Source organism: Lutjanus erythropterus, chromosome 10 (genome assembly GCF_056507025.1).
Source record: "Lutjanus erythropterus isolate fLutEry1 chromosome 10, fLutEry1.hap2, whole genome shotgun sequence".
NCBI lineage: Eukaryota > Metazoa > Chordata > Actinopteri > Lutjaniformes > Lutjanidae > Lutjanus > Lutjanus erythropterus.
This window is the reverse complement of record NC_139326.1, coordinates 12,656,907-12,682,039: the sequence shown is the minus strand read 5'-3', so window position 1 is coordinate 12,682,039 and position 25,133 is coordinate 12,656,907. Positions and strand designations below refer to the sequence as shown.

At 39.2% G+C, this 25,133-nt stretch overlaps 1 protein-coding gene across 2 annotated transcripts in view; it reads right to left on the bottom strand.

The window, feature by feature from the left end:
• Positions 1-16,990, bottom strand: part of LOC146320112 (spermatid perinuclear RNA-binding protein-like) — a 90,698-nt gene extending 73,708 nt beyond the window's left edge. The window contains exon 1 of one of the 2 annotated variants that reach the window (XM_084728231.1): positions 16,728-16,990. The gene's annotated coding sequence lies outside the window, so the exon portion shown is untranslated. The remainder of the gene's footprint in view (positions 1-16,727) is intronic. The other variant, XM_084728232.1, reaches the window with a different exon arrangement.
• Between the last annotated feature and the right edge of the window lie 8,143 nt (positions 16,991-25,133).

Below are 25,133 nucleotides of genomic sequence, written 5' to 3'. Positions count from 1 at the left end.
CGCCTCACAGGTTTCTTTATGAGATGCTGTCACTGATTACCGGCTATTCTTTACGGCAACAATTTCCCATTTGGCAAACAGTATGTTTTTGTTTTTATGATGGCAGTGTTTTTATGATGGTGATGTTACATAACTGACAGATTTTTAGACTGACGACTGAATGCAGCATTAAAGGGACAGCTTGAATTATTTAAAGTGGGGTTGTGTGAGGTACTAATCAATAGTCAGATAGTCCATAATCAGTGTAAAAATCTGGTGGGTTTGGTGAGAGCAATAAAACAGCTGTTTCTAGTTAAACAAAAAAGATCTTACTCTTTAATGAAAAGGTCCTTCTCTCTAGTGATCCTTTCCATAATGTTGTCAGACCTTTAAAATAACAATTTCTGCCAGTCAGTGGCAAAACAAGCACTTTTTGTGGACAAACTTTGTTGATGCACATTTGCCCATAAGGGTGGTCTTACTCGGTACTGGATCAATTTCAAAAATTGTTGTACCCATTAGTGACAACATGGGAAAGTAGGGTGCAAAGCAAACTACCAAAGTTACCCTTTGACATCGCAGCTATTTGAATTCATAACAATGGGTTTCGACAAAGGAGAGCTGCACTTTCTTAAGAAAGGGTTCCAGGGGTTCCAATTAATAAATGCAAAACATTATTTCAATTTTTTTTTTTCAAAGATGAAATTCTTCACGAGAAATATCATCAAAAAAACATAATGCACTAATAAATCAGTATTAATTCAGCATATTTTGTTAATAGAAACATAGCAGACACAAAACTTAACAATTTGGGTTAGTTTATCTCAATGTAGAGCCAGGGTTAGTTTTAGTAAAGAGGTTTGTGCTTGATAGAAACTTACCTAAGGTGTTACAAAAGAAGTATAAAGAAGTATATAGAAGTATGTCCAGTCGACAGTGATTTGATAAAACACTAATTTTTGGAGACTGACCATGCTATGTTGCCAGTCCAGACTTTAACTCCTTGGTTTATCCTTCCTTACATAGGATTCCCATCTTTTTTTAGTGCAGTAGCTGTGCATATTTGGACATATGTGGACAGAATGAAATCTCTTTCCCAGACTTGCCTGGGAGCCCAGTGTGAGCGCTGAATAAAGTCCCAGTGTAAGAAGCTAATTATAATATCCAGCAGCGTAGTATTGGGCATCGGTCCAGGCAGCCTTCATGGGCTGAGGCCAATTCACTACATCCATTCACCTCATACAATCCACAGCCTGGGAGGGGAGTTATCACAGCGGTGAGACTTCACTTCACTGTACCCCAGCAGACCTGCTGCCACAACACCTGAGGTATCAAATAAAGCTGTGAACTGCACTTTTAAATCCACTATTGAAGGTTGGAGAGGACAGAGGGATGAACCCACAACCCACACTGGCGTTTTAAGGGCTGCTTCTGTCTTTATATACTAAAATATGGATGATTGGGCACTTTTTAAAATGTTAACTCTCCCAACACTAGATACTATCCTGTATGAGTCAAGAATTAAGACACTGACTACTTTTTGACATTTGCAAGGGTTTGGCTTCAAAATACATTAGAAAACAGCTTCCCTGGAGTGAATGTGTTGTTAGTGTTGTGAAGAAACCTCACTCAAATTCACAGTTTTTTTTATGTGAAAAAAGTGTGATAGGTAAGATTTTACAAATTCCTTACTGTGTTGACAAAGTTTCCACCATCACCACCTACGGTGCTTATGTAACCCTTACAAAACCCTGTCTGGATAAACACAAAATCCACGGTTGTCAAGTTAAAACCAAGGTCTGTTTTGCTACTGAGTCACTCTTCCCCATTATAAGAGGAAATTTGGTGTTAGAAGCCAAATACAGCATCCAAAAACATATTAACAACGATGTTTTTTTCAGTAAAATTACGGATCAACAACCTCAGCAGCTTTCTCGCATCAAAAGGTTGCTCCCCAAATCCTCTCAGTTGACTCACAATAGAGATATTACAAAACACAACCCAGGCAGCTTTGTAGGTTATGAGTCAACTCCGTCTCTCTAATTCAACTGCCACTATGCATTAAAGCTACTAATTTTCTTTTACAAATGAACTCTGGGAGTTTCAGCCAGAAGACAAGAGGAGGATGACGTGAAACAAAGAACTCACATAAGACTGAAATACCAGGCTAGTACTTTAAAGACACAATCAACTGGATGATTTAACTTGCTGAAAAACAGTGGATCTGCAACAGTGACCTCATCCTGTACTAGAAGATAGTAACATACAATATTAAGCTCTAACACTGGACCAAAAAAACTATTAACACCAACTATCATCTGGCTTTGTCTTCAATGGGAAAGAGTATAAACAGCCGTCATTCCCGGGTCAAATAACCCTGCATTCATCATGGGTATTTATAACCCCAAGCTCTGATAGGATAACTGTGTGGACAAGCTAATTTTTGCCCCTTTTTGGCAGAGGCAATGAGGGTTAGTTGCCTCTGTTGTTAACGTCTGCCACTCTTTTTCCCCTTTAACAAACCAGCTAAAAATGAAGCGAACATGAAACAGTAAAATAAGGCAGATAATTTAAAGTACAAATAAGGACGCAGTAGAGAAACTTCAAACCACAGAGATTCGGTTAGAAGCTACAAAAGTACAGATCTGAACACACAGAGACTGTTAAAAATGCCTTTGTCTCAGCTCTCCTGCATAGATATAAGTTGAATCTAGGCTTTCCAGCACATATCAGGTCAATCGCCTATTTTAGCGTGTTTAAAAACCCTGCATAATTTTGGTGTAAAACAGTATAACCAATAAACCCAACACAGATTTTTGAGCAGTTCCACCCTTCATATTACAGTTTCTTTCGTCTTAAATGATACTGCGAGCATTCGAGGCATTAACTGTATTGTGCATTAAAATTCTACCAGTGCATTTCCATACAGCTTGCAGCCCGTCGCCATCTTGACAAATAGGCAGCAGATGGTCTACAGTTTGGAATATTCTCTCACTCCCAAGCAACCTGTTTCATCAGCAATCAGATCATATTAAGAAAGTAAAGACTGCATTTCATTTGTCTTTAAATTGTAACTCCTCACTGGGTTTTGGAGGGACGTAAAATGCAACAGTACAAGTAACAAATCCACACCTGGTGAGCGACCTTGCCTCCTTAAAAAATTTGGTGCGAAGTCACTCTTTAAGGCCACATCCACACTAAGCAGGGAAAATCTGAAAAGGCATCTTTTCTCTCCATTTGGCCTTCTGTCGACACTAAGCTGACATATTTCGTGCTCAGAATTGGAGCTTCTGGATAACGGCATACAGAGTGGATAAATCTGAAAATGCCGGTCTCACTTTTAGGTGTGAGTGAGGAAAACGGCCTCTCTGGTCGAGGCTGTGTGCAAGAAAAGTTCAGAAACCCAACTTCTGTTGCCTCTAATCCTCACTGTGATCACTCATTTTAAATATGAAAATAGCTGATCACACAGTAACTTGTATCTATGTTTAATTTGCCAGTTGATGTCACAGTCATAGTGATTTGATTGGGATATGGACATTAATGATTAATTAATCACAGTTAAAAGTTTAATGAATAAAAAAAAAATAACCATACTTCTATGTCACTAACCATAATCTATATTTCAAGTAACATTTTGAATTGCAAGTGTCTGGGCGCGTCTTGGCACAGACACTGTCATGTCTATAAACTGACATTTTCAGACATGGCAGTAACTGCACCCCATGTGACATGGTTTTGTTTGGCGTTGCCTTTGTTGAATTAAGACAGGCAGACAAGAGGAGCTGTTTCATGTGAAAGCCTTATTGTTTCTGTATTCTGTTTATGCTTCATGAATTATTTTTAAAATAAATAATGTGCTAGAACTGTTCAAATAAAATTTCAACTGAGGAAAAAAAAGTGTTGTGTATTTCATTAATTGTTAATGATAATTAATCAATGAAAGTGTTTAAGTATCAGTTAAAGAAAATGAATGCAATGTTAATATCAGTAATCACTAGTTGCTGGACTGACGGGGGCATTTGGAAAACAACATAAAATAATATATTAGTTCAGTTTAGACAGACACTGTCACTGACCTGTCTGTCCCACTCTCTACACAATTTTGTTTTGAGCATTAAAATTCAATCTTCACCTTGGAAACTAAACAGACTTTTCTAAGCTCAAAAGTCAACTTACTAGCTGTCAGTGCCATCATCTGTGTCTTACTGCCAAGAAAGATTTGTCAACTAAGGCGAGAAGAACAAGAAATGTAACTGGTTTTATATTGTTCAGATGTTCAGAATGTGCTGAGATTTGACCTGAAGTAGCAAGTGTGTTTTCACATGTAAAGAGCATTTTCAGATTTAGCCTGCTTTGTGTCGATGGAAACTTAGCGAGCTGAACCACCAGGAAAGCCCAAAACACAGCCTGAGTAAAACCCCCTCAGTGTCAGAACCTAAATACACCACAAGAAACAAAGAGAGTTGAGCTTTTATCTCCTCAGTTGAGCCCTGGCAGCTTTTGCGGGTCATGATGCAATTCCAAGACTCCAGCGAGCTCAGGTGAAGCTGCAGGAGAGTCTCGTCTGAAGCAGCACCGTCCACTAATGGCTTTCATTAGTGCAACTCTGGATGCACACAGCATTCTTCCAAGACCCCACCTGATCAAGCTCACAGCTCACGTACCGCTTCACAGCACTCCTGCTACCAAGTGTAAAACAAGACAGATCCTTTAACCAGCCATATCATCCTTTCCACCTGACCTGCAGCACTTTAACCTGCCCAGGTGACCTCAGAGTTGACTTTCAATACATCTTTTTTTGTATTTTCAAGTGTTTCTTCTCTCTTCAGACTTAACCTGGATTTGAATTGGCGTTCAGCAACAAACAGAAGCCTGAGACAAATATTCCTTGCAACAGCATGTGATGTGAGATACCGCTCAGGATTTACACTCATGTAATGTGTAGTGAAACCCTGCAGTCAAAGCCATTTAAGTCTGACAGTGGCCAGTATTGATATTTTTAAACTAAAGGGTCACATGAGTCCTTCCAGCTAGGGTAGGGTGAAATGAGGTACATGCTGTCACACATTTTTAATGCTGCTTATACTGAGGCATCCATCCCATATTGGACGTACAGGATTGTTGCCTCAAGGAGATTAATTTGCCACATACTCACTTCCCTGGAATGAATCAAAACAGTCTTTACTATACGCTTATTTTATGTATTAGTTTCTGCACATAATTTCCAAACTACTACATCACCACAAATACCAATATTGCGGCTGTAGTCAGACCAACACTCAATTTGTGAAACAGAGGCAATAAAAGACAACCCCAATTCCAAAAAAGTTGGGACATTGTGTAAACTGTAATAAACACAGAATGCAGTGATTTGCAAAAAGCTCTTTGGCTTATATTCAATTGAATGCAGTTTAATGGCAAAGGTATTAATGTTCAAACTGATTAACTGTATTGTTTTTTGTAAATATGCACTCATTCTAAATTTGATGTCTGCAACATGTTCCAAAAAAGTTGGGGTAGGGGTACGTTCACCACTGCCTTACCTTTTCTTTTAACATTTGATTCAATTTAATTTCAACATTAACAGCAGGCCAGACCCCACATCACTCATACGAGGAAGCCCTGTTGGAGGCAAGCATGGCGGATGGGAAGAAAAAAGCTGATATGTCCCTGAATAAACTCCTAGTAGTCATCCAGGAGACCAAAGAGGACCAAACCAAACATATTGACAAGAAAACAGCCAATATTCAAACTAACTTGACCAAAATAGAGTCCTCACTCTCTACGATACTGGAACAGGTTCAGGAGATGGAGACAAGATGACAAGATGGAGAAACAAATAACACATTTGAAAGACAAAACTGATGATCTGGAGAACCGCAGCAGGAGATCGAACGTGAGAATACTGAACATCCCAGAGCAGTCAGAAGGCCGAAATGCAGTGGGATTTTTGGAGTGGCTCATACCACACATGCTGGGAAAGAACTTCATATTACCTGTTACCAGCCCATCATCGCCAAATTCCTGAACTTCAGGGGCAAGGAGAAAGCCCTGAAGCTCAACAAAAGTAAAGGAGAGATCACATATGAGAACGAGAGGATATCCTTTGATCCAGATTATAGCGCAGATCTACAGTGCGGGAGACACATTTCATACATGTGAAGAGGATGCTGCAAGAGAAAAAGGTCAATTACACTCTGCTCTACCAGCACAGCTCAGCATCAAACAACAAGGAGCCTTCAAGTTTTTCTCTAGTCCAGCCAAATCACAAACTTTTCTGAAAGAGCTAAGTGAGCGATATTAACAAACCAGTGACAAACTGTACACTGCTCGGTCCTATAGAAGAAAAATCTGTGAACATGCTGTAATATACTATCTCTGTTGTCTTCTAGGGCTCATAATAATTTGGACTATGGTTGTTGGACAGACTGCCTTCTCTAACTCACTGACGCAAAATAACAAAAGCCGATCTCCTATACATGCTTTGGAATAGAGATCTCAAATAGAGCAGGTTCCAAAAGTATGGATACTGGGGCATGAGCTGCCTTAATGTGAACCACTACAAGAAATATGTTATTCACTGGTACTGCAGTGAAAAAATGCATCCTAACCAAATGGAAATCTTAAGTCTCTCCATCAATAAGGCAATGAGTTAATGACCTTGTGTCTTAGTGCGCACCTGAAAACATACTGCATATTGTAAGAAAGAAACCTGCAACCCTTCCTTTCGTGAAAATTTGATGCTATACTTTTATTTGTTCTAATTTTGCTTATATCTAGTTCATGCATGACTTTATATACATGTATACAGTCCCTTGAACAGGGGCATTTTTTATTTATTTTGATTCTGTTTTCATTGATATATGTACATGTGTACGTGTCTATGTGTGTATGTATATATAAATTATATATATACACATATACATATATATGCACAATTCATGCAGAATTGGTTTTGTTGCCGTGTTTTCTGTATTGCACTGAAATCTGGGCATCATTCAATAAAAATATCTTCATAAAAAAAGAGAACCCTGTTATAGTTCCCTCTTTAAATAAGTAAATAATTGACAATAATCCAAAAAACGTGAATACAGGAAAATTATTTCAGGTTTCTTCTGACTTCATGTAGTTATGTTCAGGGAATGTTGGCAGCCGACAAGATGATACTCAATAAAAGGCCAAATTTGACTGGATATATCAGTCTAACCCTGAAATCCATTTTTATGCTTACCAGACTTGGGAGACTTGTATACGAGCACTGTCCTTCACCTGGGGGAGCTGTCTGAATGTGCCAGCACAGAAGAGGATGTGAAGACCGTCCTTTCATGCTGCCAGAGCAGAAACGCCTGCGTGAATATTTCAGTCCCTGTGAAATTGCTGGCAAAGAGCTCTGCTTCTCTGTGGGTCTTTTTCAGCGAGCCTCAAACAAGCGGTGCTCGTCCGCCACGAGCCGAACAGCACTTAAAGATATGCGAGGAAGATCTTAAGGGGAGTGATGCCGCCTGCTGCGGGGATTCACTTCTGGGTTGACAACAATCAGGTGGGCCTGCTTGTCCCGAGTGGCACGACAACTACAGAGCCAAAATGAGGCTCAGGAAAACAGCCTGCAGGAAACACACCGAGCTGTTACTAAACTGAGCTCGCAGTTTTAACATGAGATGTACTGACTCTCTGGGTGAGACTGAAGCCTCGAATTAAATACCACCATGAAGTTACACAAATTAAAATATTCCTCTATTTATATCACCATCAAGGATGTTTAAAATTACAGCGTGTCATTTTCCTGCCTGCAGATACTCAGCAGGTGTTTAGCTGTTACTTCCTGCATTGGCGGTAAATAGCTGAAAAGCAGTTTCATCTGTTGTTGTTGTTGCTAGCTTGTCTATTCAATGCTTACTGCAGCAAAATATTCATGAAAATGTTTGATTTGAATGTTTTCTTGGACTATCTGACCCTGATCCTGATAGACTGACTTGCTCCTCGACTCACTAAACTGATCAGGAAGCAGCTCACAAAACTCCACAATGCTAAAACTTAACAGGCAACATCTTAGTGTGGGTGGGAGGTCAGTGCAGACCTGAACTACAATTAAACAGACTGTCTTCATTTATTATGAAAACGGAGCATTAGGAGTGTAGAAACTGTGACTGATTCATCCGTTGCTGCTGCTGACTAGTATCAGTGTGAAATGTGTAATGTGAAAAAGGTCGCTCATAGTTTTTATACCCGTAGTTTGGGTCATTCGCCCATTGTTGTAGTTTCATTCTGGTCTAGCTCATGTTCAGGCTGAATTTTTTACAGATGAACCAAGAGGAGTAAACATGATCTTAACTGCATCATCAGGACCCATGTGCAGAAATCAAATTGGTGACTGACAGAAGTTTATACAGCACTTCAGTGCTTCTGTTGTGCATATTTAGGTTCTTTGTTGAGAAGTAACTGATTATAAGCAGTGTTAGTGTTATTAAAATGTAAATCAACCGCATGGATAATTACTATTATGTTTCAGAATAAAAACTAAAAGCTAGAGACAGGACGAAAAGGAGGGGTCTTGTACATTCATGCTAGAGGGTTTATTACTGTAGGATCACTGTCATAAACTATATGATATAATTAAAGAACAGACACGTATACAGAGTAGGATACAAGCACAGCAGTTTGGACAGCTTTTGAACTATTAATCAGGAAAAAATACCCGTGGCTGGTGTGCATACATGTTAATAAATGATTTGAATAAACATATGCATGGTTTATACAGATCAATTCTTAGCTTGCTTCCTGAACAGATTTCCATCAGCTGATATATTTATTAGTAGATTGGCTGCTAAAAATCACTTATCTGGTAAACAGGGGAATAGTGAATTTTCCAACCAGTCACTGTCAGCCCATTAACTGGTGAGTGTCGATATACTATACTGTTGATATATCTTTAACGGATGCTGCATCAATCTGCATAAAGCAGACTGAGCCGGCAGGAAGTCAGACACAGAGAGAGCAGAGAGAATCATCAGCTGGTCAGTTTTCAAAATAAAAGACCCCATGCAGACTTGTGATCCTGAGGACAGACAGAAAAGAAGCTATGTAACTATGGAGCCTGCTTGTCCACAGTAGGAGCACAGAAAGCAAGGAAAGAGGGCCAGATCAACAAAATCTGAGCAGGACGACATAATCAGGCCGGCAAAACACTCCACTGCAGGAACTGAGTTACACACCAGCCCCAACAAACTGCACTAACAAATGTGCTCATACAATACACTTATTATCACCTTAGTCACTTCCACCCTTAGTCAGTCACAGCTTACATGATCAATAATTATTGTTATCAACCGATATGAAAATTCATTCATTAGCTTGATAGTTTTTTAAGCTATCCTGCCCAGGTTTACTAAAGAGTCAGACATTTTTCTCTGGAGTTGGTGGAGACCAAAACAGAGCTAAAAGGACACTTAAAATTGCATTTACAGTAATCAATGATAATGTCGCTCTGTATCTGCTGCTTGTGTAAATAGCCAACTGTTTACTAACACGTTCACCATATCATCCGTATAAGAAGGTATAGCAAACTTCTTGAATGACTCAGGATACATCAATTAAACTGTGTTCAAACCGACATTGGCGCTGTGTAAAGAAACACACTCTCCTCATTCTTTTCAATTAGTCCGCCATTGGAGCAGGCACGCCGACATACTGCAGAGGACTCCACAAAAAAGGGGATTCAGTCTGCTAATTAATTCAGTAAACACTCTTTTATCCAACACCACTGATTTGCAAAACATTATTTTTTTCTGTCCTTAGTACATAACAACTAGGAAATGATAAGTGGCACAGGAGGCAAAGCTTAAATAGTGTTCTATGTTCACAGCCTAGACATAAATGATCACTCAACATGACTTAAAAGGTAAGTGCAACATTTGAGCTGATGGCCCTGTGATGGAAGTCCATGAGGGGTTTGGTAAATGAGTCCCCGCTCTGGCAAAGGCATTCGACTGGCAGCTACCACAATTCAAGAACCAAGAGTGCTGTAGGGTTTCTGTTTTCAGAGCACATCAAACGGCTCAGGAGAAGAGACATCCTCAGGGACTCTGTTAAAAAACACTGTGTCCCGGATGATGAGGTATTTATTTCAGTCGGGCAAAGTCAGAAAGATGTCTGGTTCAGATTGGATTCCCTCTCTCTTAAAACGAGGCTACTTTCTGAGGTTTATGGCGCAGGATGAGTTGAGCTCTTCAAGCTCTTTGGGTGGGTGAAATAAGGGGAAGGATGAGCTGAAATGAGAGAAGATGGAGCTGATGGCAGCAGGAACCTCTCTGCTCAGGTTTCACTGCTTTACCTCAACAGACTTGTTCAGTTACACTGAAAAGATGCAGCTACTGCAGTCGAGCGAATACATGAGAGGGAACTAGAGCTTGATGCTCAGACTTGGCAGCAGGATGAGTAAACAATATGCTGATGCAGGTATCACTAAATATTAATATCAATTCATAATTTATGTAGGTGCAATGTCATATGGGGTTGATATTATGCAGATGGGTGGTCAACTGTGGGTGATGTTGACTACTGATGAAACTATTAATGTGCCAAATGTATTTTCTTTGTCATCAGGTCTTTTCTATAAAGCAGTTTATACTTTGAAGATGGTGACAGATGCTAGACTTTATGTATCATATGTCGGGTCACTCTGCCAAAAGACATAAAGTCAGAAAGACAGAAAAAGCATCTTACTGCAATTCATGGGGTAGATTTAGCAACCCACAATGGCCTAAATCCTGTATCAATTTGATTTAAAGAGGTCCTATTAAACAAATAATAATATATCAGTCTTCAAAAAAAAATCTGATTGACCTATTATCCTCTACTGTATATAAACTGAATAGTTGCCATCTGTGAGTCTTGCTGATCAGTTAGATTATATAAAATCTCACTCTAGTTCGCACAGTTTGTGGATTTCGGGTTGCCAAAAAATGCTCACAGTCAAAAATCCAAAGAATGTATTTATGATGACATAAAACAGAAAAAAAAAACCTCACAGCTGAGCAGCTGTAACAAGAAAATGTTTGGCATTATTGCTTGATGATATCTGCATATGACTGCAGGATCTGTAGGCAAGGAACAAGATTTTGGATCTGAGACGCTCTGGTTTCCGTTTGTAATTCTAGTAGTATTGACCAATCAATATTAAGCTTTCTATTAGGATTATTAAAATTAATCTACATTCATATGTAGATATCTAGAGATTAGCCTCCAACTCCATTCTCATGTCTCAAGTTGCAATGGGACTATAAACAATGACCAGTGCACAGAAGAGGAAGTCTTGGCTCTGATATATGTTACGCAACTAGGCAAAATCATCATAGATGATAGCAGATGTGCTCTGAAACTGCGTGAAAAATAACTTAGTTGCTTATCAAAATTGTTTTGGATTAATTTTCTGTTGTTGGACCACTTGATTAACCAACAAATCATTTCTGATCTAATATCAACAGTTTGTATTTGTTCCTTTCATGTCACTGTACTTGACAATGTCCTCAAGTACAAATCCAGCTTCATCAAGAAATGGCTTTCCAGGTTTGGTGAGGAAGAATCTGATGGGCCTGCACAGAGCCTTGATTTCAACCCCACAACTTTAGGAACAAGACCTTATCACCCAGTATCAGTGTTGGACCTCACTAATGCTCTTGTGTCAGAATGGGAGCAAATCCAAAATCTAGTCAAAAGCCTGCAACCATAAGGCTGGAGGCTGCTACAGCAGTAGATTAACGCCCATGGTTTTGGAATGACCCCATGACTGCAATGTTCGGGTATCGAGATATATTTGACCATGTAGAATCCATTTATGTGGTCCAGTGACAATAGTAATTTGTTTTCTTTGCCTGTTTTACGTTAATCCTTCATATACCAAGAAGGTGTGGTGGGACACTCGGCACTTAAGAGCCTCTGACATCAAAGAATTTCATCACTCTGGTTACCATGGAGAGTCTTAGTATTCCTATGATCCTCTACTGCAAATGTGTTTTAGGGCCTCACCATGCTGAAAAGAAAGAAAATATATGGAGAAACTCAGAATACATGTTTTTCATCATGAAAATTGAAGAGTATCAACAGGGAATATCAAACACCCTGAGATATTCACTTAGTGGAGATAGCTGTGCCATGAATACGCTGTGTGACACTGCTGAGAGGGCGAATCAAAAGGACGGCATCGCAGCCATCGCTGCACGGACTGCAGAGCCAGACGTGATCCACAGCAGCCAGGGTTTATTTAAAAACCTATGTGATGGTGCTCCAGAGTAGCTCATCACAGCGGACGTGTTGGAAAATGACCAAGCAGAGGAAAACTGTACAGCTTCACCAACATGTGACGACAACACATGAAGTAGAACCACAGAAACAGATTTACTGTTGTAAGACTACGATTACATGAGTGCCAATTGCACGTCACAGTTAGGTAGAATAATATTTTGTTTCATGATAAAAACAAGACTCGGCTCTGTGGGGCTGACACAGCAAACATTTGAGAAAAATGCTAAAATCATCATGTTAACGAGCTTATGACAATGCTTACCTTTTGATGTCAAGCACGCATAATTTTCGCTTTGTCCACCATCTTTGTTTAGCAAGTTAGTAGGAGTGCCACAATATCAATATTAAATCAAAGATCTGTCAAAATGAGTGAAACTGAATCAGAATCAAAGGCAGCATCGCTGTTCTCCAACCAGCTTGTGTCCGTAGAAAAAAAACAGCTCTTCAAAGATGACAGAGTAGCTTACCAGCTGTTAAATCATACTTGATGTAAGTGCATTTCTTTGAGTTTCTAAAACTCTAAAAGATTCAAGCTTATCTACAGAAGAGTAAAAAAAATCTATTGCAGTAAGTTGCCTTGAAATTTTGAGTTGTCTCAACTTTTTTACAGTGTGGGGAGACCATGAACATACAAATCCTTGTGCCAATCCATTAAGCAGATGTTAAGATATTTAACCGAATAGGTGACATCAAAATAACAAGTTACCCTGGCCAAAACTAATGCCATAAAACTGTTAATTGTGCTGTGTCAAGTAGTCAAATTCAATCGTCATCAGTCAGCATTTACCTAGTTTATTTTGAATGATAAACTATAGGGTTGGCAAACAGCAGCTTGTGGGCAGAAATCTGGCCTTCTTCCAAAAAACTTGTTTCTAAAGTTCTAAAAATGAAACTTATGTAACTCTACATCGAAAAATGGCCTAATGCATAAATTTATTTGTCTAATAAATACTGGAGAGAGGAATCAAACTAATATTGTGTTTTTGTCCATACCACATTCCTGATATAGGCTAGATCACATGATGCTGAACTTAAGCTTTTATTGTCCACTTGTCATTTGTTTTCACATCTCACAGCTGGAAAACACATAACCTTATTTCATCCCTACATTACCTGGCTGCAAACCACAACCCCATGAATATACAAAAAGGAAAAGTCTCATCTCAAACTAGAAAATCATATTCAACTCATCTTGACTCCAGGGACCGATTCTTACTAAGACTACAGAAACTGAAAATGTCCAAATACGCTAATTGATCATGCTGAATTACTGGAAAAGAGGTCTAAATAAAACATGCCGATGACTACAATTGTAAGTTACCTCACAGGACACAAAAACATTAAAAACACTAGAGTAAAAATCATACACAACAGGAAAGTCCTTGGTCATGTTCATCAATTAGAGTGAGAATATTCAAGTAATTATAATATTGTGAGTAAGGAAAAGGAGAAGGCACCGCAGCCTCAAAGGCTCAAAAGCTCTTAAAAGGCTGCTGGGAGCTCTGTTGTGGTGACACTCAAGCCTGAGCACACTGGTCAGTTCCTCTGTCAGTGTCCATACTGAGAATTTACTCTTACGAAAACATTTGTGTATTCCTTACACACAGCACAGGACAAGTCTAATTGAAAACAAAATGTCACACACTTACACTCGAGCTTCATTTACAAGAGCAGCGTTGCATCCTCGTCAACACTCTTACTTGCAGCTCGTCCCAAGGCGGCCATGGATGGACATTAGGCTCGAGTTACCATTTCTATTTACATTCCTCCGGCTTAGAGGAGCCACCTGCTCTGGCCGGTGCTCGCTCTGCTTGCAGAGCACACCGGGTCTAAAACCTGAACTGGTGATGAACAGGACAGTGATTATCAGGTTCGAGCAAATGTGGTGAACGCAGATACAGAGGCAGCTTTAACAGACAGCAAGTACAGAGTTGCCTTTTGTTCCTAAACGAAAATCCTTTCACTCATTAACCTGGTGGTCTTCCAAACTGCAGTTTATGTTACAGGAGCAGGTGGGGGTGGCAGGGTCTTAATGGCACTTCACCAGATCACACAGTTATGTCACGGGACAGTCTCATCAACCATCTTGCCAACAACCTACCCCGTCAAGTCATAAAACCTAAACAGGAGAGCCAGTGTAACTGTTATACCCCCAGATCTGCTTTCATTTAAGACCAATTTAACTGTAACTATCACGTTAACGGTGTGAAACATCAGAACTTGGGCTGTTAAGTTATTATGAGCTGGTTTGTATCAATTGGACTTAGCTAGGCGTTATAGCAATGCCATTTTGACATGGTGATTAGGGCATCAACTGATAGCAGGGCTGATAAAAATACATCTGAATGACATCTTACTTCCCAGAAAAAATGAAAAAAAGCAACTGAATAATTGACCCAAAAAGGGCAATGAGTGTGATGAGACTGACACAGCTGTACAAGCTGTTGGAATTCGACTCGCAGAAACAACAACAACTCGTTACAGTTAACAGGTTCTCTGTCAACTGTAAATGAAATCAGCGGGAATAATCGCAGCCCACTGATTGGTTTGGCAAAATAAACCAAACTGAACCCCACCCAAGCACAAAACAAGCTAATGTGAACACACTGTCATTTCTCGTCTGTAGTAACACAGAACACACAGCCTTTCTGTGACTATTATTCTGCAATCGCACATTAATTCTACATTTGGTTACCTTTTCTGTATTGTCATGTGATGAATTGCAGGCTAATATTTTGCTGGCAACATCCTAAACTTGATGTTTTACAGTATACTGTTCATGCTGCATACAGGTTTTAATGATGTAGCAAAAACAGACGACCAGCATAAACAACACGGATGTGCAGCACTGAGTGAAGTTACAGTTTAAACAAAAGATAGAGTTCATGATGATTACCAGTGAACACAGCACTGACCCCTTTCAGAATAAAGATCAGACAGGTCTGGTTTAATGGTGAGCAAAATGCAACCGACTGTCTTTGCTAGATTTGTAATTTTTGATATTCCATGCTGACTTCACGAAGCCTTTCAGTGGGCTGCATCCAGCCCACAAGCTGCATTTTGCCCAGGTCTGTGGCAGGGTACTGGTATTAGCAGATATCAGAATTCAGGTCAGAACTGGATTGGACCTGAAGAAAGTGTATCAGTCAAAATTCAGTCAGCACCCATTAAAGCACTGAGGTCTGATACCCAGAACTACTTGAGAACATCGGTCACAATAATTTAATCATGATTTAGTTCACACTGTCAATATAAACAGCCAGTAAAATGAGACTGAGACTGTCCATTCATCATCAGCTGGTTTAGTCTGACAGTGTCCTTTGGAGCAATGCAATATAGCAATATCATTTTCATATCTTAATATCAAACAACATACTGTCAGATTTTAATTTTGTTCCTTTTATGCCCTGGTCTTAAAGGATAAATTAACATTTGTTTTCAAGATGATCTTAAAACAATATAATATACACATGTCCATGTGTACAATTTACAATTTCATTTAGCAAATGCTTTTATTCCAAAGCAACATACATCACATACATTAGTGGCTGCTCACTGAAATCATTCCCTCTGTCCACACCAGCAAGTAAGAGATCCCTTAGTATGAAAACAATGGGACAATAGCCAGTGTCCCTTCTGTGCAAAACTCAATTCAAATAATGACGAATTTTAGACAGTACCCATTTGATTTGACCAACTCAGACAGAAGCCACATATGAGCTTCAAATTAACTTTACGATAACATCAATTACAGAGGGGAAATCTAAGTATATATAAATGGGTATGAGAAGATTTAATTACGACAGACTTGAACCCATGATTCACTTCAGTTACACAGAAATGTAAGCTTATCAAATGATACTGACAATTTAATTTTTCTTCTCACACAGTTGTGTAAACGTAAATGTCCTCTATAAACACCACCAGGCTGTATAAATATTTATTATATATAAGTTATTTTTTGCCAGTTGCACTCCGGGCTCATCAAAGTTAATTAGGTTGATTATGTTAAGTGGAAACCTACATGTCAATATGTGATCAATCACTCAGGTTACAGGTGCATCAGCAGCACTATGTGGCCTCCCTGTACTTCTGAATTAGTAGGAAAAACAGAACAGGTGCTGTTTTGTCATTGGCCAGAACTTCAATTCAAGACAATGGGAACTTAATTTAGGTAACAGGTAGTCACCTGAGCTACCTGTAACAGCAGGTGTCGTCTCGAGGAAGATAATACGTTGTTTTTTAACGGAAACGGAAAACTTGCGGTTAATTTGCTCCTCTCGTTAACAAGACTAAAGTGAATTCACACAGAGACGGTCCTGAAGCAGAGCTGAATGGAGGCTAAAGTTAACCGAGCCGCGCGGGACAGAGACACGGCAGCAGCCGCCCGTTCATCCCCTCCTCTTCCTCCGCACAGCAAACTGTCACAAAAAGCCGACACTTACCTCCACCGACTGTCCGTTCACCGCCGGGAAGAGGACGGGAGAGGAGAAAACTCGGCGGTCAGCGTGTCCAAAGCCTCCGAAAAACACTTTGTCGCTGTTGTTTTTGCGTCCCGCAGCAGAAATTAAGTCCAGTTCTCTGGTGTCAGTTTGTATCCGGACAGCGGCTCACAACGTGGAGCGGCAACAACAACAACGGGAGCAGCAGCCTCGGTCTCCGTCCAGCCTGCTGTCAGCGCTCGGCGGCGCAGGGGGGGAGCGGAGGTTGCGGCCGCGCATGCGCCCACCAACTGCTACTGCGAAACAAAGATCGTCTAATGACAAGATGGTGCTCTCAAGACTTTAAAGACATGCCAAGTGGCAAACTAGAACTAAAATTTGATATTCAGGCTACAGTAAAATAAGGAGGACCTGAGCTTTCCACGGTAATACTTCTGTGAGAACAGCAGATTTAGGTGGGTTAGAGGGAAATTAACATAAGCATTATGTATACTTTTGCATACATCCAGCACCTCTTAAACATACTGTATGCTCACAAGTCATTGCATTTGCCCCATCATCCACACACACACACACACACACACTTTGTCACACACTACACTAGCCAAAGTGTAACTGGACTTTTTAGACTCATAATTTTGAGTGTAATTCACTTGCCAAAATAGTGAGAAAACAAGCAATAAACAAAGTTTTTAATTTAACTGATAGCATTGTTTTTCAGGTTTTCCATAGATATCATGATAATACAGTTATCGAGAATTCTTTTGGCCACAATAATTGTCTGGTGAGAATCTCATCTGGCAAAACAGGCCATTTCAAGATAAACTGTAGAATTATATAAAAATATAACTGTCAATCCACTAAATAAACAAAAGAAGTCGGTGTGCAAAAATGCAAACAGTGTAGCACAGCTGATTAGTGTTGTTGATTGATCAATGAATTGTTTGATCAATAAATGTCACAGAATAATGTACACATCACAGCCCAGGCTGATACATTCAGATTTGTTGTTTTATTCAACCGGCCAAAGAATAAATAGCTTGTAAATTTGATGAGGTACCAGAAGACAAGACCAAATATTTACATTTGAGAAGCTGGAGCCAGAGAATTTTTGCCATTTTTACATTTAAAATATGAGTTGGGAATTTCCTGTAGATGTGGCAGTGTGTGGAGGTATTCTGATGAACTCTTTGACATTGAGCTAAAAATAGACATCTTATGACAAAACACAAAAATTACAACTTTAATGCAGCTGCATCAGGAATGCCAGTAAAGCTGTCTCTGCTGAGCTCAAGATTAATGGCTGACTATCCACGACTATTTTTACTTTGTATACAAGCTTTCCCGTTGATTGAATTCCTGCAGCCAACTGAAGGCAGCAGGACAGATATGTATGTCGTTCCATCTGTAGCCTCTAATTTGAAAACTGCTGTGCCATTACCCTGTGTGTTTGCACATTGTTTACTTTTAAAATGTGACCAGCCGAAACCAGACCGCTGCGAAACAACCACTCCAACCTCTGTGGCTCCTCAAACTGGTTGATTTGGCATCTTGGACGTACATAATTTACGAGGTTCAGACAGTTTAGACAAATTTCATTATAACCTAAAAGAAAATCATCCACTGCACCTAACAATTATTGTGCGGATCACTGTGAACACAAAATAATAAAATACAACATGATTCCCAGAAAATGTAAAGTTTTATTTCCCGAAACTTAAAATCTACTTTGAAAGCCACATCGTCTGTCTTTGAGAACTGTGGAGATCTGGCTATGCAAGACTCTTTCCCTCTTGGTTGTTTTTCATCACGCACCACTGTAATTGCACAGCAGATTAAAATATGAGACCAGTGATGTGACTGGCCAGCTAAGAATTATATTTATGTATTCCAGCATGTGATTAGGTTTAGGCTGCAAAACGTCTTTGGTAAATGTCAGGAAAAGTTTCAGTTTCATAGTTAAATATCTGCAAGTTAAAACTTAGTTCAGTATGAACATAAGTATCCATATAATATTGATAAACATCTAGGCAGCATTAGGGTTCTTTCTAAATAGCTTTAGACCAGTTGAAATGACCATTTCAGTTTACATATTAAGACAACTAACGTGTGTGTGGGGATACACCCCCGTTGACCTGAAAGACCTTGTGCTATATTATAAATAGGCACTCACCCATGCCATAAAATGTGTACGTTTTGGAGTCAGCATGTACCATCAGCATGGATAGTGATGTCAGTATCCTGTTACTCAAATGTGCTTTCTAAGTAATACATTAACCATGTGTACTTTTGCATTAACTAAAATCTTATTCTAGAAACAAACAAGTGAAAAGTAACTCAAGTACCTTGCTTAGTACAATTTTGAGGTACTTGTTTCTGTGATTTCATTTTCTGCTACTTCTACTCAGCTGTGTTTCAGAGAGAAATATTGTACTTTTTACTTCACTATTTTGGTTTTAAAGCTTAAAGGATCGGTGGTGAGCTTCCAGCCGACCCATCTCCTCCTCCAGTTCTAAGCGTGCAGGAGAACATACGGCGGCCACGGAACTCACAAAAAATGCAAAAGGCCATAACTAGAGCCAGTGTTAGGTTTGTCCAGTCTGGGCTACTGTAGAAACCCGGTGATACAGAATGGCAGACACCATAGAAGAAGACCTGCACCCTCTGCAGATATAAACAACTCACTCTGAGGTAATGAGGCCTTGGAGGAAAAAAGCAATAATCAAAGGAATTTGTTTAATATCATGCCTTTTATATTGAATTATGTTAAAAACTTAAGTGATCTAATAGTATTGTTCAAGGCTGAATTTTGGAGCTTGTCAATAATGTTTCACTCTGATTTTCAGTGCACTGCAGTAATCTGTAAAAAGATAAAGATGTCCTCAGTTCTTCAGTTCTCCTGCTGTGTGCTGTAATGTAGAGCTCATTTGAATACAAGAAAAGAACAGCGGGATTTGTGTGAAAATTCACAGCTGAGGTGTGAACATTGTTGAAGTTTCATTTTCACAGACATGCAACTATTACATGCCTTTGTTGCTTAGATTCCGCTAAATTAAAAGCATGTGTTTTGTGGAAAAGAAAACGAGTTCTGAACACTCTGAAATGAAAGTATGAAGTGAACTGCCTCGTAATCTACTGAGACTCCTCTGACTCTTTTTTTTTCAGCTTTCAACTGCCTCTCACAGTCTTCCTCAGCAGATGGAGTTGGTAGGAGGAGGGATGCTAAAAAGTCCCTTAGATCACTTATTGACAACTGAGCTGTCTCCATGACAACAGGGAAAACCTCATGTGTTTGGAAAATCATAAGACGTGGTTAAAAACTCAAAACAAAGCAAGTGAACCTTAAATTGAAGGACCAGTGTGTAGGATTTAGTGGCTCTCAGACTGTAATTGACTCGTCTCGCTCTTCCTTTCCCACCGCAGAAGAATCTATGATGGCCACGAATCTGGTGCAAAATGCAGGAGTGTGTACAGAGCCAGCGTTTGGTTTGTCCTTTCTGGGATACTGTAGAAACATGGCGACCATCGTAAAAGAGATGCCACTCCCTCTGCTCTTTCAGGCAATGAAAACACAATGTTTCTTATTTTTAGGTGATTATTCACAAGTGAAAATACACATATGAATATTAAATTATATTTCTGCCATATTCTGCCAATAAATTCCTGTTTAAGTTACATACTGGAACTTTAAGTACAGCGCTTGAGTAAATGTACTTTGTTACATTCCACACTGCCCAATAAGGAAGGCTTAATCAGACTGAATAATTAAGTTGCAATAATTTTTTTTACCACTGTGTGCAGAGTAGAAAATTATATATATATACATATACACATATATACCTGGCATGAGTTCTCTTTTTGGTACCAAGAATCAACAGCAGAGTGACACCTCTTACTATTTTTTACTCCTCTCAGGTGCAAAAACAGGAAAGCTGTCCCCCAACAGACAGAAAGGCAATTCAGGTAACACCAAGTAAGCCTGCTGGTGAGTCACCGCCACCGTGCAGATTAACGCACTATGAAGTGCAACATATTCAACATCACAAATTAGCCAAATGAGCAGAACAGAGGTTTGTTCACATTAGTTCATGTCAAGTCATGTCAAAAATTACAGTAATTGCAGCAATTTACACGCTTAGTTGGCTTTTCTTGTTAATTAAACGCCCTGGAGGATAATCAGGCACAGTTTTAGCAGAAAGTTGCACTTAAGCCAACCTTGATGAAGATGACACATAACAGCAGATCATTAAGGTTTCTGTGCTGTTTCAGCTGATGTGTGTGCATCTTCATCATCATCCCTCTGGTGTCTTACATGTTTAGTGACAAATATGTTGCATAAACCAGTGCCACACATGACAGCATTTCTAGCCTAATTTAACTGGCAATGCCTGTTCCTATAGCTTTTAAATGTGTGTTCTGAGTTTGTCACAAAAATGAGCAGGTTTCTCTGCTCTGAAACACTGGGGGTGTGTCTGCTCCACTGTCTCAGTGTCACCACTATGACCTAAAGCTGACCTGAAACATGGATACTCCATTCAGCAGGTGTGCCAGACATGTCTATACATATATGAACCACCAGAGCCAGAGGACATCGCCAGGATTTTTTTTTCTGTCGTGTCATTGAAACTAAAGTCACTAAAGTCACTTAAGGTAAGTTTGTAACTGACTGCTGGGAGGGACAATGTCATTCATTCATTTGAAATACATAAGAGACAGTACAAAAACTCCCAAAGAACACAAAACTCAGAACTCACAGATAAAATACAGAAAAACCACAAGACACAAACTATGACACCATAAAACAACAAGCACCAGATTATTCATAACTCCACAACTGGTTCTTCTTCAAAAATGGTTTCAGTTTGAGTTTACAATAATCTGTTCATCCAAATCAGGAGGGGTGGCATCATACAGGACCCATGGGATTCTCCACCTGTTACTGAGTGGAACCACAAAGTCACTGAGCAGCTGAGGAGTCTGATTGTGTCGGCGTCTATGGTTTAGAATGAACAGATTTTTAATTTAATTTTTGATCTTATTGGCTTCCTGTCCAAAATTTTCACTTTTCAATTGTTTACCATCATAAGAGGCTTGGTTGTCCTTGACCAAGAAGTTACACAATAACTTTTTAACCGTTTTTGCAGCCTTGCTCACCATTTTAAAAATTTTAGGTGGGAATCTAATATGAAGCAGAAATATTTTACCTCCAAGACTTGTTCAATATGTACCTTTAAGATTCAACTCATCAGCTTCTTCTGATGATGAAGCCCTAGAAAGAAAAGCAAACTGACACAATTTTCTTAACGTTAAGTGTAAGGTATGTTTCAAATCATGCTGCTGTGTGCTATAAATGACACGCCAGCTGTGTTGAAACTGCCAGAGCAGTTCTACGAGATACATATATAATGGTTTCATCTGTATGCAGCTGAAAACCTGCTCCAAAACATGATTGTGATAGTCATTTATTTATGAACTGAAAATAAGCGGACCAAGAACAGAGCCCTGTGGTACTCCTGCTTTAGCCTTCTCATTATTAATAACAGATTGTTCTTTGTTGGACAGATACGGTTTAAACCACTGTAAAGATTTATTGCAGAAATTAAAAAATAATGATGCATCCTGCAAAACTGCACTGCATTTTCTCCACTGATACGGCATCAAAAGGGACACTTTATCATGTTTTATTTACCATAACAGCATCCATGAGGTCACTTTGCAGTGTTTTTTTTTATTCTATTCTGTTCTACTTTTTTTTTAATTTCTGTTTTTCTCACATTGAAACTGAATGCTGGGTTCCTCTTCTTACACACACAATATCACTCTTTCACACACACACACACACAAATGCACACAGTGCTGACGCTCTCCATCTGGCATGTGCTTAACGCCACAGACGTCAGGTCCCCCACGTCTATCTATAACGGCGTGCATCAGCAGCCGTCTCAGCCCTTCAAAGCGGCGAGGAGGACGACGCTTATCTGTCATGTTGCACCGCTCCGTGGCTCTGCATGCTCAAGTAACCCTGTTTAGATGGAGAGACACACTGGCTGTTGTTCTGCTGCATCAGCAAAGTGCTGGGTTACAGGGGTGAGCGTGTGTGTCTGTGTGGGTGTGTGTGTGTGTGCGTGCGTGTGTGTGTGTGTGTGTGTGTGTGTGTGCATGTGTGTGTGTGTGTGTGTGTGTGTGTGTGTGTGTGAGCTCTATGTACGTCACTTAGCAGCAGGTGGACCGGAGAGTGAGAGAGCCTCCTTCCTCTCTGCAGCAGCCCTCCAGCCTGTTTTCATACGAACACACACAAGTTTAGTGTGTGTTTTTCACACTCGACGTCTCTTTTCACACCTATTGCAGTCCTGTGGACATATGAAAGTTTTGCAGAGACAAAACTATCGAGCTTCTGGCCCGGTGTTTAGACTCAGTGGCCATTTTGTTGTCACTCCATTATTCAGTGTGACCTTACTTTCCTTGTTAGGCAGTGGTGTAATGTAACAGCTAATTAAATGAAGTTTATTCACTCAAGTAATGCACTTAAGTACAAATTTAAGTTAGTTGTACATATCTTTTCTTTTCATACTGTTTTCTACTTCACTACATTTGACAACTTTAGTTACAACTGACTTTACAAAGTAGATTAAATTAGATTAATTAGATTCTTTTTAACTATAAAACATATGAAGAGAGTATAAAATATGATGCTCTGTTATAAATTAAACTACCCAATAGTTTATACATCTACAGCTGAAACGATAAGTTAATTAATTACTTATATGATTGACAAAATTAATTGTCTGTCATTTTTCATGCAAAAATATTTTATGATCTGTCTTCACAAATGTGAGAATTTTCTGCTTTTCCTTTTTGTTATTTCAATATTTTAGGGTAATTGTTACAGCATTTCTCAGTATTTTCAGAATTTTTTAAAACCAAACAATCAATTGATTGATGGAGAAAATAATTAGCAAGGTAATGCATAATGAAAGTAATCATTAGATGCAGTCCTATACAAATTAATTTAAAATGAGGTCCACCCAACCTGGCGACCCCAGAAATTTTTCATATGGGGGTGCGGATGGGACCACCAGAGTGAGGGTCGAGTGTATGCATTTGTTTCATTCAGAAAAATAAACATTAGCCTATTAGTCTAAAGCTATAAAATGTGACATTTCCACATTAAAATATCTAAAAACACTAGACGTATGTTATATATTTAGGACCCAAGCACCGAATGGTGCACGGACCCTATCAGATTTGCTCAGAGTGTTTTTTGTTCTTCTTCTCTGTCCCCAATTAGCCCTTCTTCAGTCTGAAATGTGTCCCCAAAAATAGAGTCACAGCGTCACATACATGCCCACTCGCTCAAATCAACAGGTAAACATGTCATTCAGCCATCAATCACTGATACTGAAACGCTGAGCTTATCTCTGGTTTGACATGTGACATGATCAGAAACACGACGAGTCTGAGACTGTCGACTGTCTCAGCATTTTATGCAGCTGAAGCAGTGAAATACATCGCAGAAGATTGCTCCAGGGGGTGTTCACATGTTCAGGCCCAGAGTACTTTAATTGCAGAATTTAATCAATTTGGAGCTGGAGTCCCACTATCAAATTAAATAGTTTTACCCCTTTAATCAGATTTTCGGGGGCACTTTGCAGTGGTTATTAATCATGTGTGGCACCAAAGTTTGGTTTAACTTCTGTCCTGTTGCTGAATGCTGATTGCAGACCTTCTAGGACTCTCTCTGTCCTCAATCAATACTTATAAAACCTGTCCACGGGAACAGTGCTATAATATTTTAAAAATGAAATTGTTTTTGTGCCTTTAAGTGCATTCTGGTGTTTGTGTTTTCATGTTGCAAATCAGAGTTACCTCCGAGTCTGTATTGACAGGCTGCCAGTGTTGTCAGTGAAGTTCCCTTTTGTTGTTGTTTATCTTTCCACCACATTTTGTTTTGTGGTGGAAAGAGTAGTGATAATTTGTACTCCAGTACAATTACTGTTACATACTGAAAAATTACTCAATTACAAGTAACTACTGGTGAGTATTAGTTGCTTTCTAACCGCTGATGATTAATGTAACAGCAGTAGACGGCATTCAATCAAAGGGGTTTCTGTTACCTGTAAAATTGTCTAGTTTTAAATATTTTTAAAAATGAAGTCAAATTTTTCTTGACTCTAATGTCCTTCCCTTACCCAAGATACAGACACATTTTGGGAAAACTCAATTTCTGCAGGAAACAGGAAAAAATATTTGAACAAAGATAGATGTTTGCTTTTTTTTTCCCAGGAAAAGTTATTTTACAGCTCAATTTAGACATTAATTACTTATTAATATTGCATTTTTTGTGGTTTATACAAAAAAAGTAAACAAACAAACCAAAGACATGAAAAAAGCATAATGATCTAGACCATT